General features: G+C 32.7%; 3 non-coding genes across 3 annotated transcripts; all 3 read right to left on the bottom strand.

Annotated features, from left to right (window-relative positions):
* Trnas-aga (transfer RNA serine (anticodon AGA)) lies at positions 1-82 on the bottom strand. Its single transcript has one exon. It is a non-coding gene; the product is annotated as a tRNA-Ser (tRNA).
* Positions 83-329: 247 nt separating this feature from the next.
* Trnas-aga (transfer RNA serine (anticodon AGA)) lies at positions 330-411 on the bottom strand. The gene has a single exon. It is a non-coding gene; the product is annotated as a tRNA-Ser (tRNA).
* Positions 412-654: 243 nt separating this feature from the next.
* Positions 655-736, bottom strand: Trnas-aga (transfer RNA serine (anticodon AGA)). The gene has a single exon. It is a non-coding gene; the product is annotated as a tRNA-Ser (tRNA).
* Between the last annotated feature and the right edge of the window lie 17,710 nt (positions 737-18,446).

The following is an 18,446-nucleotide window of genomic DNA, read 5'->3' as shown; positions in this document are numbered from 1 at the left end:
CGTAGTCGGTAGGATGCGAACATACGCGGGAGAATCCCAATGGATTTCTAGTCCATCGCCTTAACCACTCGGCCACGACTACACGCACAAATGCTTCTATCTACGTATTCAAATATCGTCGCCATGCTATAGTATCGCTACTTTCGTGGGGTGACAAAATTAATACTTTTATATTTAGAACAGATAGATGGTCGCTTAATGGGCTAGCGTTAAATAAATGCGCAATAAGATAATCCATTAATATTTTACGTTCAATAACACTACAAAATTTGAAAAATATTCCTTATGACATTTTATTTCATTTATGATAAAAACAGGCATGTTCATTTCGTAGTTGGTAGGATTCGAACCTACGCGGAAAAATCCCAATGGATTTCTAGTCCATCGCCTTAACCACTCGGCCACGACTACACGCACAAATGCGTCTTTCTACGTATTCAAATATCGTCGCCATGCTATAGTGTCGTTTACTTTCGTGGGCTGACTAAATTAATACCTTTATATTGAGAACAGACATATGGTCGCTTAATGGACTAATGGTAAATCGAAGTACGATAATCCCTGAATGTTTTACATTTAATAAGACTACAAAATTTGAAAAATATTCCTTATAACATTTTATTTCATTTATGATAAAAACAGACATGTTTACTTCGTAGTTGGTAGGATTCGAACCTACGCGGAAAAATCCCAATGGATTTCTAGTCCATCGCCTTAACCACTCGGCCACGACTACACGCACAAATGCGTCTTTCTACGTATTCAAATATCGTCGCCATGCTATAGTGTCGTTTACTTTCGTGGGCTGACTAAATTAATACCTTTATATTGAGAACAGACATATGGTCGCTTAATGGACTAATGGTAAATCGAAGTACGATAATCCCTGAATGTTTTACATTTAATAAGACTACAAAATTTGAAAAATATTCCTTATGACATTTTATTTCATTTATGATAAAAACAGGCATGTTTACTTCGTAGTCGGTAGGATTCGAACCTACGCGGGAAAATCCCAATAGATATCTAGTCCATCGCCTTAAGCACTCGGTCACGACTACACGCACAAATGTTTCTTTCTACGTCTTCAAATATCGTCGCCATGCTCTAGTATCGTTTAATTTTGTGAGGTGATTAAATTAGTACTTTAATATTGCGAAATGCCCTTTAGAACTACGTTAATTTAAATGTTCAAGAAAAGAAAAAATAACTTTGGGGGCAACTGAATCGCAGTTTAAAATATTCAAGAATATTCAAATAAATTAAAAATGCACTATTAATATCTGATACATAATATAATGTAATATTTTTAATAATTTTTCAAAGAAATTTTGCAATTTAAAATTACCTAAAAGAAGAATTCCTAATATTCCAGCAGCACTTTTTAAGTTTCACCTTATATTTTATAAGGTAGTTGTTAATTATTTATTTTGTTTTCATATGCAGACTAAAATTTGAATCTCGGTAGCTTTTATACATACATGGGGATTTAATCTTAAGCACATGCAGGGAACTTAGGAAAGTCATGAATTCCGAAATCAGTGAAAATAAAACTTGTATTAGTAAAGCATGAGTTTTCTCAAAGGACCTCTCTCTGGGTTACGAGCCCAGCACGCTTCTATTTCGCCACTCTGCTTCATAGGTTGCATCTTCTTATCAGTATTACTTCCATTAGTTTATATTAAAAAATATTATTATTATTTTAATTTAAATGGCATTTGTGTAGTTAAAAGATTTAAATGTTAGTGGAATAGTTTATATATTTTTAAAAATTTTATTATATTATTTTAATTTAAACATGTAATTGGCGTCATATTTTTTATAAGATTTAAATGTCAGTGGACAGTAAGTCATATTGTTCGCTTTGCTTTATTTGACCCTATAAATATTTATAATTATAAATAATCGATATTTCGATATAAATAATATAAAAACCAGTTTAAGGGATCAATTAAATGTGGATCTTTACTATTGGCAGTCTTAACAATATCCGACGAAAATATGATAACATATTTCAGTGACGATACATAGTTTAGCCTGAACTGATTATTTAATTCTATTTTATTAACTTCTATGCTACTAATCCACTATCTGTTGCTGCACTTTAAGAATAAAATCTGAACTTCTCTTTGCCCTTTTTCATGTTCATATTCTTATATCCCCAACCTCCATCATATTGTCCTTCATACTTATCTAAAACAGCGGAAACGATCTACTTTTGTTTATCACCAGTATTATAATTACATTTCTGTATTGAAATCCAAAAGTCTAACCTTCTTATAATTATTTTAATCCCTGTGCCTTTTGGGCGATTTCTTTACTGAAAATATTTCGAAGACGAACGATGGTTTAGTAAAGTCTATCTGCTTATGAGTTGATTCATTTCCATTAGTCAGATTTCATTTTGCAGTTTTGTGCGTTTCTTTTGAAATTTTCGTTAAGACATTACGAATGACATTCTTTTATTGAAGTACTCCGTTTTCTAATTCGCTTTATTTACCCATTTCATTTCAACGCATGTTAGTTATTCTATGGTGACTTAAAAATAGTTTTGCCTTCTTTGGAACCTCATATTTTAGTAGATATTGAAAACTAATTGGCATTTGAACGTCGGATATGATGAAGTAAGTTTGTTTTTCCTCTTGTTTTGTGTTTTTATTTATAAGTCTGACGTTTAATTAAAGAATCAATTTTCATTTATTATTTTGATTAGAGATTTGATTGGAAATTCTCTTCATAATAAAATAATTCTAATCGTGAAATTTTGTTGGTAATCTGCAACATTTTAAAGTTTCTTAAAAAGCAAAAGTGCCTCCTTATTTATGTTTTGTTTAGAATCAATTAAAATCTCTGATAAAGAAATTGCTTATTTGGTGGACAACTGAAGGAGTTATTTTCAAATTTTAATTTTAATTCGTGCTCTTTATCTTTCTGAAATTTTGGTAACTGCAAAAAAAGAAAAAGAAAAAAAAATGAAGCTTATAAAAAATGGACTAATGCATGTAGCAAGAAATTACTTATTATGGAAATTGTAATTATTAACAACGTTAGCCAAAATGACAAAATTGTAATAATTAAAACCTTGGCCGAATTTTTATAATAAAAGAAAATTAATTTGATTTAAAAAAAAACTATTCTACTTAATAATTAAATTGAATAATTGAAAGTTTATTTTTCAAGTGAAAAAATATCTACAAGTCTTACTTTCTGTGTAAATTGCTATTTTAGAAAATATCTCAATTACTTATATCCCAAATATTTAAAAAAATATATATTACAAAAAATATTTCCGAAAATATTTTTCGCTAAATTTTGGCTATTACTCGATTCTGGCAGTGCAGTTAGTGTTAATCTCTTCTGCATTCTAATAACTGGAGTTAAATTTAGCATTAAAACTCGCGAAAACAATTAAAATTAGACGAAATTTTGTATAAGATTGGTGGTTGAGAGGGGGCCAGATTTAAAAATTTGCTATCAATGCGTGCAATCATGTTTTCACGAGATGCTTAACAATAAAGATGCCAAAGAGAAATTTCACCCAATTCTATTATGGAATTTGTCAAATGTTGCCCCAGTTAGAAACAACTCATCACTTGAGTTTTCGAAGTTTTACACCAGTTGGAAACTGGTTTATTTTCCGCTGAATCCTTGGAGTTCAACCAAGTTGCGTATTTCGCTTTTTAGCACTGAATTCCATGCAGCTGTCGCGACTAAAAAAATTAGTTTATTTTCAGAAGTATGCGAATATATATTTAAACATTGTATCGAAACAGAAGTCTAAAAAATTTATAAATTTGAGGGCGACATTCAGAAATGGACATCGTCTTGACTGAATAAGATTAAAGGGATGTTGCTTTGGTATAGAGCAGAAATTTTCAGTATGGAATATCTGCTTAGATGCCGTTCTCGACATCGGATTATAGTTTTAAACTTACGAGGGCAGTTCTAAAAAAAAATTCCCTCAGTAATTTCAAAATGAAATATTCCTTTTAATACTTTCATCTTCCTTGACACCGAGGTTGTGCCATTGGTCATTGGCAAATTGGTCATTCGTAGGTCACCACAGCCGATACAAAACATATAATTCTTAAAACATTTATAGTTAATCGATTTATGCAGCTTATCATTAACTAGCCGAAACAGTAAATACCTGATAAATGATTTAATTTCGGATAAAGCGAAATTTTGGAACTTTCCCTTTGCTTTTGAATAGTTTTATTCAAATACTGCCATTTTTTCAGAGTATTAAGCCAGCTAGAATAGCGCATCGTTACTGCACTGATTTTGTCCATCAATAAATGCACAGCATTTTTTTTTACTGTGCATCTTGGCAATTCCATGTATACTTCGATGAGCAAGCGCAGGTGAAAACTAGTTTGTTTTTGAAACCAAATATTGCTCCGTTCTGTCTTGAATACAATTAAACTGTCATGATAAAGTTTCTGTACATTTTTAAAGAACAAAATTATAATATAGCATCTTAGATAAGGCTTAAAGATTTTATCAATCGAATGATCGGTTTTTATTAAGAACCAGGGCTGGTCTGTTAAAGTTTTAGCTTAAATCTAAAATTTTATCAAAAGGATTTGTCATAGATTTCACATTTTATTGCAAACAGAGCAGTAATAGGAAATGCCAGTTTGCATCTTTCGTCAAATATATGCAGCTATTTGTGAAAAAGCAAAATGTTAACTATTTTTTATCCTGTAACGTATAAAAACAATGTTTTATAAAAGTATATTTGCCCTCCATTAAATAGTTTTTAAACATACTATACCAAAAATATTACAGAATGTCATATTGAATGAAGTTTTTAATAAAATATTATATTTTTGAATTTTCTTTATCATACAAATTTTTAGAGAAATCGGGGATTAAAATCCTAATCTTTTCATAGTATATCCTCACCAAAATGTTAAAGCTTGTTTCTCCTCAATTGACTTTTAATGCTACATGCGCAGTTAACCTTATAGTATAGAAGTTTTAATGACGTATTGGATGCTAGATCAATGGGCTTTAACTTTAATGGCAAAAATAAAGCTTGTTCAAAATATGCGAATGGCGTTATTTGTATTAAGAATCGGCATTTCTTGGAGAACATTAGATAATTTCAGACTATAGAAGTGCAAGAGTTAAAGCAAGTCATTCGAATTATTTTTTGGGAAAGCTAATCGGTAGTGAATTCAAGCTGCACTGATGCTTTATTTAGTAACGATTTACTGGTTATGTGTGTATCATTGTTACCTGCAGTTCTGTGTTTGTATATACAGCGACTGCTTTATTACCCATTTCCCGATTCTCCAGTGGAATAACTTATTAAACTTTTCTGCACTAATCGGAGGACAAAGCGTTCGTTGTTCTTTTAAATTTGTGAACTTCCAATTTCTGTGAGAAAATTTATGAAAAATTTTAATTTCTGTTTAACTGTTTTGCCCGAGTGCCATATGTGCATCGATTTATCAAATTTTAATAGTTTTAAGCAAAAAATAGACCATTCATACCGATTATAATTCAATATTAAAAGGACTTCAAATACATAGATAAATCAAGTGTTCAATGGATTTCCATTTGAATGAAAATAAGAAAATATTCCCAAAATAGGTGTCATCTTATGAGATAGTAAAGAAATTAAAACATTTAAGGGGTTAATCTATTTATTGAAACTTTATTCCAGGAAAATTTTTTATTGATTCTTTTGCTTAGAGTGAACGAATACTTCTCGAAATATAGAATAATTGATAATGAAAGCTTCAATTTCTTAAAGTTAAAGCTAAAGTTAAAATTTCTTAGTTTCATAAAGCTTTAATTTGTTAATAAAAGCTTTGAAATTATGTGAGCACAGACATACTAGTTAATTTTGTTCTCATATGGATGTAATTGCCAATTACACAAAACAGAAAAAGTATTAACTTCGTAGTATAATAAAAAAGCCAAATGCCAATCAAGAAGCAGCGATATATCTATTTCAATGAAAGAGAAAATGTTAATTAAATATTTTAAAGAAAAGCTTGTTAGTTACTAAGATATCGGCATTTTATTTCCTGCAGTCTTGATTCACTGTGCGCTAGTTTCTAGATTAATATTTTAACGGATTAAGACATCTTATGAATTTTTTTGCAGTAAATATTCAGATGACAGCTTTTATTGCTATATATATTATGCAAATATAATCTCAACTTTAGAAATGCTGTCTTCAGTTGAAATTTAACTCAGGGTGGAGACATTTAAAATCTATACTTCATTTATCTTTAATGTGTTATTCGTAATATTTTTTGCAACATAGTTTCTTCAAAATTTATCTTATATAAAAAAGATGTTTGAGTTCCCGACGATTGATAATATTTCTTTTTCCAGGTTCTATATGCCGTAGAATATTATTGAAATGCTGAATTGGAAAAGACATCTAAACTCTACATAGGCACAGTGGAAAATAGTACGGATTAAAGTTTATGCCTCACAGACCAATAGAGGACACCATTAAAACAAGGACATGTTATTTTTTGCCATGGCCTGCCTATATAACAGTCAAAGCACATGGGATTTTTTTTTGGAATCGGCTCAATCGCATTTAACTTCACCCAGGTAAGACCATATAATTTTGGAATCTTCGCCGCTCAGAGCTAATAATGTAACATTAGGAAAATTCTACTTAACTTATTCAAACTATCTCATGTTGCCACCCAAAGCTTAATAAAAACTTTCGCCAAAAGATTAAAATATTTAATGAAGTAACAATGAGTTATGTCAGAAATTGAGAGAAAATTAGTTGAATTATTTAAAATGTCGTTCTTGGAGTAAGAAATGCGTTGCCCTGAATTTTAATAAATTCAAATATTTCTCTAAGTATGTAATGAAGACACTTTAGTGAATTCTTCAGATTTCATTAAACTTAAAACCTTTAATTCCTATAAATATTGTTTTTAAAATGTTTGTGATGCGTTTACTAATACTTTAATCCCGTTCTTCGAATGAATATCTGTATATACATTTTGTCTAATTCGTTTCGATTAAGTTTAGCTCGATTCTATCTGAGGATATTTATAGTTAATGAAATGCTTTATCCTATTAACTGAAAAGTCTATGAAACTTTCCCCCAAGCTTCTGTTGAATTTATTAATTCAATTAATTCTAATTCAAACGAAATATCCAATATCATATTCGATATATGTAACCATTTAAATTATTGTGCAAGATGCGGTATTAAAATTTACCAATTATACGTATGAAATCGAAAATATTTCAAAACTCGAACTATGATATTGATTCGTGTTGATTCAATCTAAAATCTATTTAAATACTTTCTAAAATAATAACTGGAGTTAATAAACATGTAAACATTCCTACGGTACGTTGATATTTGGGGTTATGTAAAATCAGTTTTTTTGTAATAAGCAAACTGTTTTCTAGTCATACAGCACACATTTTAAGATTATGAAAAGTTAAAAGAACGATATCTATTAGACTTAACTAATATTTAAAATTTAAACAGGGTAATAAAAGTTAACTCTTAAAAAATATATGGTATATGTGAGATTTCAGAACATTCTGGGCAGATAATCAGAAATTTCATTCTGTGTTTAAAGAATAATCGCAGTTTCAAACAAAGAGAATGGAAAAAATCAAGTATCTTTACTAGGATTTTAAAGATAATGAATTTATCCGAAATGCGATTAAATGATTTCGATATCTTAGGAGAGAATGCATACAATATTAAAAAATCACGGAAGTTTTTCCAAGAACTAGGTATTTTAAGGGATTCCGTGGAATGAACATGTTTTTACCAACAAGCAAAATGTCGAATATTTTGTAATTTATTATCTAAATTCTGTAGTTAATGGATTTCTATTTTTAGCAGCAGTTAATATAGCGTCTATTATTATAGATAAACATTTTATTTTGACAATCCTTCTCTTATTGAATTCATTCCATTAACTTTATCTTTATGGCCGCTATCTGTTCCATTTTATCCCTTACTCTATAGCGTAAAAATAAAAGGAATGTAATAACTTGTGTAATTATATTCTCTTTGAACCGTTTGATGAAGTCAACTCGTTGAATAAACTTATATTAAAAGCATAATCTTAATAACAAATTAATATGGTTGGTCCAATTTCTCAAAATTTTATAAGCGCCATTTGCAGATTTCTCTTCGATCATTAAAAATTTTATTAATTTTTTGTTTTAGAAATCCCGAACTGTAAATTAAAAACGATTTGGCTCGGATATTTATTTTTAAATTGCTTTCTCTTGATATTACTAATCTTTTAAGTTCTAATCGTTTAAAAATTATACTTAAAAACTCTTTTTTTTCACATGACATAGTATATTGTTACAAAATTTTTCTTCTACAAATACCGCTAATTAATCGTAATGACGCAGCACATTTAATTGCTATAGTTCAGCAGCTTTCTTGCTGTCTAATCCCACAGTTTCTCTACGTGTCGGCGACTCCGACTACTGTCACACACCACTTCTGACGATATACACGACTTCCTCCCAGCTTCAGTGCTCGTTTTTTATAGTTACGGGAGGCGGGGCTAGAATCTTCAGACCAATCAGGGCGTACCTCGGTGTATCTCGGTTCTTAGTGGATGGATCGTGAAAGTTCTCGAACTTTCCAGTAGTATTTAGTCGCCAAATTCGTCGCCAAATCGCCAAATGGTCGCCAAGCTCTCAGGTCATTACTGCTCAGCACAGATCTTACAACGGTCTTTCTCACGATGACACTATTCATGCCGGGTAGCAAAATTACAGATTTGTAACAATATCTAGCTAGATTCAAGAGGGAACACTAAAATATTTTCATGTATAAGCTAAACACTAGCACTGTTTAATTGGATTCTTTAGAATAATAAAATGAACCTCTGAACAGACTGAATATATAGACTATAATTTAGAAATATGTTTTCGGTATTGGGACACTTCCGTTATCAGGACAATTCCATACGGGTCATAAAAGTAAAATAAGTCATTCGTAGCTTATTAAAAAGAGGGGTTAGTAAGTAATTAGCTTAGGGTTGCTGAAGTATCGAATTTTCTTACTTATAAAAAAAAATTAGACGAAAGGAGCCGTAGGTATTAATGATTAATTTGCCTCCTTGAGCAAGACGTTAAAGGTTTATTTAAAAAATAAAGTAAATGTATTTGAACAAAAATTAATTTTTTGCTCCCCTTGTCCTATTTCTTTAAAATATAATTACTTTTTATTTTTGTAACAATGCTCTCTGCTTAAATAGAAATTGTATGGTCGGGGAATTTCTAATTACAATATCCGTAGAAATTTGTTGCAAAATATGACGTTTGGTCTGAAGACTGGATAACGACTTCGGGTTATATAAGGAATGTAATAATTGAGAAATAATATAGATGAGTATGAATTTACGTGACGATATGCTAGTAATGTAACGGCACCATTGCATGGGATGTGATGACTGAGAGCGTGGCAACAGGTATTATTTGGAGTTTGAACTATTTTAGAACTAACTTCCCAAGTGTCAAAAATGAACAAGATTTAAACTGAGGATCGTGGGTTATATTCGAGATTTATGTAAAAAAAATATTGACATTGAGAGCGTTTTGAGCTATGCCTCATGGACACCACATATACACGTCTGTGTATGTGGTGTCAGCTATGCGCCACGTTTGTGAATGGTATATGAATTCCGAATTTCGGATCTCGGCAGTAAACAGAGTGCGAATTATTATAATTGACCTGAATATGTATAGTACGAAAATTGCTGGTCATAGCAATGAATGACAGGAAATGGGTTGTGTGAAGGCGCTTGGAACGGGGTAGTATGTAGACTGAAGTGTAGGGAATAGGGCTGTAAGATGTGTGAGGACAGTGAGGTGTGGGGAATGGGGCTGCAGGGTGTGTGAGGTGTGGGGAATGGGGCTGCAGGGTGTGTGAGGTGTGGGGAATGGGGCTGCAGGGTGTGTGAGGTGTGGGGAATGGGGCTGCAGGGTGTGTGAGGTGTGGGGAATGGGGCTGCAGGGTGTGTGAGGTGTGGGGAATGGGGCTGCAGGGTGTGTGAGGTGTGGGGAATGGGGCTGCAGGGTGTGTGAGGTGTGCGGAATGGGGCTGCAGGGTGTGTGAGGACAGTGAGGTGTGAAGTGCGTAGAACGAGAATACGAGTTTATTAGGTGGAGGTAGATCGATTGTGTGTTGAGGTTGGTTTTTAAATTGTGTGGATTGTAGCTGTGGGTAATGTCTGGAGAGCAGTAACTGTGGATCTTGGCAGTGTGTGGGTAAGGCGTGGAGTGTGGTGATTGCGGGTCATGGCTGTGTGTGAGTAATGCGTGGAGGGTGGTGATTGCGGGTCTTGGCTGAGTGTGGGTAATGCGTGGAGGCTGGCAGTTTCGGGTCTTGGCTGTGTGTGGGTAATGCGTGGAGGCTGGCAGTTTCGGGTCTTGACTGTGTGTGGGTAATGCGTGGAGGCTGGCAGTTTCGGGTCTTGGCTGTGTGTGGGCAATGTGTGGAGTGTGGCAGTTGCGGATGTTGGCTGCGTGTGGGCAATGTGTGGAGTGTGGCAGTTGCGGATGTTGGCTGCGTGTGGGCAATGTGTGGAGTGTGGCAGTTGCGGATGTTGGCTGCGTGTGGGCAATGTGTGGAGTGTGGCAGTTGCGGATGTTGGCTGCGTGTGGGCAATGTGTGGAGTGTGGCAGTTGCGGATGTTGGCTGTGTGTGGGCAATGCGTGGAGGCTGGCAGTTTCGGGTCTTGGCTGTGTGTGGGTAATGTGTGGAGGCTGGCAGTTTCGGGTCTTGGCTGTGTGTGGGTAATGTGTGGAGACTGGCAGTTTCGGGTCTTGGCTGTGTGTGGGTAATGCGTGGAGGCTGGCAGTTTCGGGTCTTGGCTGCGTGTGGGTAATGCGTGGAGGCTTTCAGTTTCGGATCTTGGCTGTGTGTGGGTAATGCGTGGAGGCTGGCAGTTTCGGGTCTTGGCTGTGTGTGGGTAATGCGTGGAGGCTGGCAGTTTCGGGTCTTGGCTGTGTGTGGGTAATGCGTGGAGGCTGGTAGTTTCGGGTCTTGGCTGTGTGTGGGCAATGTGTGGAGTGTGGCAGTTGTGGATGTTGGCTGTGTGTGGGCAATGTGTGGAGTGTGGCAGTTGCGGATGTTGGCTGTGTGTGGGCAATGTGTGGAGTGTGGCAGTTGCGGATGTTGGATGTGTGTGGGCAATGTGTGGAGTGTGGCAGTTGCGGATGTTGGCTGTGTGTGGGCAATGTGTGGAGTGTGACAGTTGAGGATGAGGTATGTGAAAAGTGTATGAATCGATGACTGCAGTATGGAGATAGTTAAATTTTGTGAAGATGCTAATTGTATCAATGTTTAAAGAAATGTGCGATAATAGTGTTTTTAGACGTGTTAGTGGTAATGTGTGAATTGTGATCCTGGAAATGGGTAATATTTTGAGTTTTAAAAAGAAGTAAAATGATGGAAGAAATTTTCGCTTTGAGTATCAGTATAATGTAAGCAAAGGAAGCTTTCAGTATGTTGTATTCCAAGGTTGAAATTTTGTGGAGATAGTTCCATAGATGTATTAATGACTGAAATAAAATTCTTTGGCCACGGAATTGAGTTTTTATCCAGTCATACTTCAAAGGCCACATTTTTTGCTTATGCGTGGTGTGTCAATTTTTAAGTTAAAGCATTTAATAAAATTCAGAGTTTTCCCCTCTTAAAAGCTTTCGACTTTTTATAAAATTTTATCGACGTTTATATTAGATTTTTGTAATCACGAGTCTGACTGATTCAAAACGTATCTGGGTTCACTATTGGTGAAAACACTGAAAGCCGCATAGCATGACAGATATTTTAAAATGTCAACTATCAAAATAAGTTTTTTAGATTTTGTAATAAAACTTCTGGATGAAAAATTTATTTTCATATGCATTATCAGTGAGGTTCGATTATTCGCTTTCATAATAAAATGAATTACTTTTTAAGAACCAAGTACTACAAAGAGTGTTGATCTTTAGTAGATTTCAGATATTACAAAGAATTCAATAAATATTGTTCGGTGCCAAGGTCCATAAAATATTTTCTAAATATTAGATTTTTAGATTAGACTAACAACTCAATTTACAGGATTCAATACCAGGTTCCTTAAAAAAAATTTCTAAATATTCTAATGTTCTCCCTACAGAACTTCACCCATGAAGCTTGTTCTTATTGAAAATCAAATATCCGAAAATGTCACATGTGTATTAAATCACAGGCATATAAAAAAAATTCAGAAGCCTTTAACTTATCTTTGTGAATATTACTTATAATCAATTTTAGCACATTACAGCTTATTCAAATACCAAGATGATGTAAATTAGTCTTATCACACCTTTTAAGGTACTTACGCTAAAGATATACAAAAAGTAAAGCTTCCTTGTCAGTTGAATGTTTCATATATTAGTAGACATTTAAAAGGAAAATTTAATCTTTTTGGTATGATGGTTCAGCGATGCATTATTCATTTATTGGTCATGGAGATATGTACACTAAATGCAACATTGGCGCATTAATTTAATGTCATTTTCGAGAATTTCCCTTAAAAAATTCGTTAAAATACTAATAAATCTGATTTGAATTTGAAGTGCTTAAAATGTTAAATCCTATATTTCGATTAACTGAATCGTTCGACACGTTAAATTTAAAATGGAATAAAATAAGAGGCATTGTTGACAATAAAGTCATCCTTTGAGATTTCATGACTTAACAAAAATCAATCGCCATCAATTTTGATAAATTTTTGTTTGAATTTAGGTATTCTTACAAATGAAAGAATTAGTTAAAAAAAATTCGGGAAAATCTATAAAAATGAATTTCGCCAGCCATTTATACAACCAGGATTTTTAATTTCCTTGATATAGCAGTTAGATGAAAGATGGAAGGAAATGTTTAAATTAAAATTATGTTTCAGTTAAACAATGTTAGACATCGGCAGTTAACTTCAATCTACAATAAATATTTCAACCGAGAATTTTGCTTAAGAATTTGCTTGTGATCTCAATCTGATTTCAGCTATACTTATGCTATCAATCGATGTAATTTATGATAATGAATAAGTGCTTGAAATTCATAAGACTATCGAAAGATTCAATACTTTGATCAAATATTATTTCATTTTATAGCATCTTTTGATTTCTTTTAAAAGCTGACTCATCTTTTAATGAAATCAATTGCCCCAACTGAGTTAAATTAGAATAATCTAATATTTTAATAATGAAGTCAACCGCCCCAACAGAGTTAAATTAAAATAATCTAATCGCATCTTTGGATAATGCCATAAACACAGAAATTTCTGAAATGGTTTTACATTCGTTTGAATTATTTTCAAGATATGGGATTGTGTGTTATTCCTCATTCACAGAATAAAATTTATCTAATTCTTCCCAAAATGCTCTGAAATCTCACGTTTATCATACATTTTCAAATAACAGCTAGTAGAATGATGTATAGGTTTAAGGACAATATTCGTTAGCTGCTTGTCTGATTATAATTCGCAGTTTCCCTTGATTTGGCGATTTTGGAACTTCACTAAATGTCGGGAAGATGTCAGACTAGAGGTGCAGTTTTAATTTTTTTGTTATCAGTTACAAATAAAAAATTGTCGGTAGATGATTTTCAAACCTCAAATAATAATTTAAAAAATCTGCCCTGGGAGGTTAGTTTTTGATAAAGTATCAGAAAACTACACAAGCCAAAACTTGATCAAGATATATTAATTGAAATGAATACATGCGTTAAACCTGTGCTATCGAAAGAACCAATGTTTTATCAAATTGTGAAGATATTAAATACTTGCTTAAAAGAATTCATGGAAAAGGTTTCCTAATCATTTCATTCCGTGTAAAAGCAATTGGAAAGTTGGAGACCGTTCACATCTTTAAAACTTCAACAAAGACTTTTTGACTTGATTATTTATCAATTCCTAGTTAATTTTAAGATCTGGAACAGTAATAATTCTTCAAAGATTAAAATTCATCTGAATACCTAGTTAAAATTTTCCTGAAACATTTTGTATTTATCGTTTGATATTTATCTTTCTCGTTTATTATCAAAAGTTTCATGCACTTTTAAATTAATAGGATAAAGCATTCAAGAAACTAAGAATATTTTGTGATAAAATTAAACCAAACTTAAACGAAACGAACCAGATAAACTGTACATACGGATATTGGTTTGATTGATAGTTTAAATCAGGATTAAATTAATATCAAAAATCTAAATTATAAACAATGTATCTGCGAAGCGAAAAGCTTTTTATTAAATTTAAAGCATTTAAATGCCTTAAAATTTTTAATTTCGAGGCATTTCCACAAACCTGTGAGAAATATTCGTTTTTTTTCTTATACAGGAAAATTTATTTTTTTATTCAACTGGCATTCTTTAATACAGTAATTGTCTTCCTTTTGGTATCGATTTTGAATTGATTCATTTCCGTTTCATTCAATATTTCTAATCTTTAGAAAGTTTTTTGCAAGCTGAATTATGGCATCATGCGATAGTTGTAAAATTAAGATATAAATTTTTAAGGGCGATGAAACCAATTCTAAGCGGCAAGAATTCCAGAATTATTTGGTCTTAAGCTAGTGAAATCGCATTAAACAAAGGCTACCTTTATATGATCGTTAATAAGTGAACTGGGAAGAATGAAAAAGTTGACTTTATTATGAACTCAATGTAAAAGAACCTCATAGATATTTCTCCTGAAGATAAGTTGCTTTCATTATTACATTCTAAAGCTTCAACAGCCTGCAAGTGGAAAAATGTCCTGCTGGGTTCTGTAACTGATTGCAGCTTAAAATGCATTTGTCTGCGTCCCTGAAATAAAAATCTGCAGAAATATCCTTCTGTGATGAAGATAAAGCAATCTTGCACGTACAAATGAAGTAGCATCTGCATTGAATGTCATGAAAATCACAGTGAAGTCACAAGTCTTCAAATTTCAATTAACAGTAACTACTTAAGAAGCGGAATTGGAATAATGGAAAGTAAATCTTTGGAATCTGTTTATGCTAATTCCGGTTTATTTTAGAATTTGAATGCAATCGAAGTTGGAGATAAAAAATTATTTACTAAACCGCTTCGAAGTTTAACATTTAATTTGAACGCTATTTATGAATTGCTTTTAATGGTCTATTCATCTAAAGTTTTAGAAAAATTTGGGAAATTTGAGAATACACATCTATAGATTACTTCAGAAATAGTTTTTATTCTAGATTATAGAAAATAATCTTCTCAAATCTAATTAGTATAGACAGGACAAGCTGAAATGCAGTTACTGATATTGAAGTAGCATGGTGAAGAGTTTGTGGAATTGAACGACACTTTTTCACTGCTTGTGGAGCGTTTATTTTCTAAATTCCAAAAACATTTCACTGGCGAAGGACTTAACTGTTAATTTAGCCATGTGAAGATATCTTTCCTCATCTGCAGAGCGTCTTCTCTCTGAAGATTACGCCCATCTTCATCCGAGGACAACGATTGCGATGAAGATCAAGATTAATTGTTGAGGTTGCCAGGAAGAGGATGTCATTCTTCATTTGCAGAATGTAGAAACTTCAATTCCAGACCTATTCTTGTTAAGTGGGAAGATGAGCATTCAAAACGGAGATCGACTATCAACTTGCCAAACAATATGACCATGACAACAATGACAGAGACTGGATAATTAGGTAAGCATTAATTTATTAAGAAATTCATAATTTATTTTTAAATTCTTAATTAAAAAAAAATATTCTTAATTTTTCCTATCCAAATTCAATAAATTGTATCCAAGTTGTATGCTTGTAACGACATGTCAGGGAAATGCAAATAGTTACACATTTCGTATGTTTTTGCATTATAATGACAATAGTCAAAACGGAGATTCCAATCAGAATCGATGAGTTTTTAAAAACAATGCCAATGAATTTTTTAAACAATTTTTAAAGTTTTTCTTCAGAAGTATTAACTTTATGTAGTACAAATGTACTTGGTGTCACCGGAAGATTTCAAGGGGAAAACTCTAAGTCTATACTTGATGCTTAGAATTAAATATTCAAATTATTTTACGTCATACAGTTTAGATTAATTTGATACTAATTTAATTTTCAGATAAATATGATCCAAAAACTGAATTAGTATCGATAAAAATGTTATGAATTTGATGAACATATCAATGGACTAATATATCTTAAATGCTGTTTATTTTGATTAAAAATGTTCAAATTAAAAAAAAACCGCACTATTATACCTGATCTGTATTATTGTTACTCTGTATTCTTTGTGCTAATCTATATTAAAATTTTGTTTTAATTGTACTAAATTGTGTCATACAATTTTTTCAGATTTTTCTTCATAAATATAAGATATTTAAACATAGTTGGATTATTTTGAACATGCTTCAACGGAACCTGGAGCAATTATGTTTATCTCGGGATTATGTTTATCTAGAGAATTCCTTGCTTGCAGAAGAATAATATGGAGGAGGATATGCAGAAACGCTGATTCCTGACGGTTTAAGACTTGCAAGTACTTCACTTGATGTATTTTAATTAAAAATTTGATATTGAGAATTCATATAAAATCCAACAGAATAGAAAAACGATCTGTTCCATGTCATCGGCAATCTTTATACAACAATGTTCTTCTCGAAAATTATATCTTGAGAGCCTTTACTGATCGTAATCCAAGGTCAATGAATGTAAAATATCTTTGCAATTTTTTTCTGTAATTCACTTTTTAAATATTTGTGGGGTTCTTGTGTGGGCCATTAGTTGAGATTTTTTTTTTCTTTTGGGCAAACAAAATATGGATGGCAACTTAAAGAACTACATGGATACTCCAGACTGTCATAACTGTTAGTAGACCATTTTGTATGCCTATTTGCATTCATTTGGTTTTCAAAAGATAAATTTTTCGTACCTCACAACTTCGTTTAAAATTGTAGCGCAAATTTTGATTTGAAATATTATCAGCTTTGGTGGAAATAATTTTGATTCTGATGATAAATTATATATTTCAATTCTGTAATGTATTGTTTCAACAGATTTATTTAGTTTTACATCTATTATTAAGCTTTCGAGTTAAGTTTACTAGAAGTTTCGAAGCCTGAAATGCTTATTTTCTGCAATGTATAGACAAAATACACCTTTCGTCCTTCCAGACTTAATTTCTTATTTGTATGTGCGTGAGAATTTTATTGCTTATGAAATAAAGTCCTTGCATATATATGTCCGTGACTACTTATAATAGCAACATGGGCTGCAGTTAGAACATCTACAAGAATTTTAATTATAGTAAATATATAATAAACACTTCTTCTCTTTCCTCTACTATCCATTCATATATTTGTTGTTGCTAATCCCAGATCTGGATAAGTCCCAGATGAGTTTAAGAAACTTCCAAAACTCCGATGAATAAAATCGGGAACATTTAACATGCTGTCTTTGGTAAATACCAACAATCAATGCGAGAGGGGAATCCTGGTCAGTTTTACAGTAATGGCATTCCAAAAAGAGTTTCCATCGTTGCTGGAAGGTAAACAACATTGTGTCCTCTTATAAATTGCGAGTCGTCTGTTTTCTGATAGGCTTATTCTCGAAATGTAGAGCCTCTTGAGACCTTATCGAAGCATCATAATTAGGTGGCGCGTTCAAAAACCTTTATTTCCATTTTTTTTAATTGAGAAGGTTTCACTATTAGTGATTGCTTTATCTCCATACCTGGCTTCAGCGTAAACAATCTTACCAAAGCATTAAGTAGCTCATTGCCATGTTGCTCGACTTGGAAAGGGGACCCGTTGAAAGTGAATGGAATGTCACAAGAATAGCCGAAAAATAAGAAATAAAATATTCAGAGAATATCTTGTTCTCACATTCGTCCACTCAGAAGGGTACCGAATACAGATATGGTTCTCTATTAAACTCCAGTCCAGTAGCAGTGTCGTCATAATGCCGGACTTGCATTGCAGTAAAGTGTAGCCTGAATATAGAACAGTGGTCAAAAATGTCAATAATACCAGCCGAAATTTCTATGTGCACATCGCTACCAAAAATTTCTCTATCGGTTTTGCTACCATCGGCATACATCATAAGGGCAGATTGAGAGATGCATTGAATGGTCTCTTGAGCCATTTCTTTGACTTTTTACCTTTGGAAAGCTCTAAATGGAAGTTTATTTCATAAACTTCTAACCTATAGTCAAAAAGTTTCAAGGAAGGCAGCATCACATTATTAGAGGCCATGTCTAATTCTTTCGCCAAAGAAAATAGGCTTGTGTCCTCTTCAAACGCTGGCTGTTGCGCCAGGAATGAAGAGATGCAGTAGGTTTGTTGATCATGGTAAATAGAAAGCTTATTGTAGTAGTGTGCAAGGCAGTAACGTCCTTTTTAAGAGAAGGAATGAACATCACTTTCATTAAATGCAAGATCAATTAGGCAGCCGCGGCAAAAACTTGTAAAAATTTCTTA

The sequence above is a fragment of the Argiope bruennichi genome, chromosome 10 (assembly GCF_947563725.1).
Source record: "Argiope bruennichi chromosome 10, qqArgBrue1.1, whole genome shotgun sequence".
NCBI classification, from domain to species: Eukaryota; Metazoa; Arthropoda; class Arachnida; order Araneae; family Araneidae; genus Argiope; species Argiope bruennichi.
This window is presented reverse-complemented; position numbering and strand designations above follow the sequence as displayed.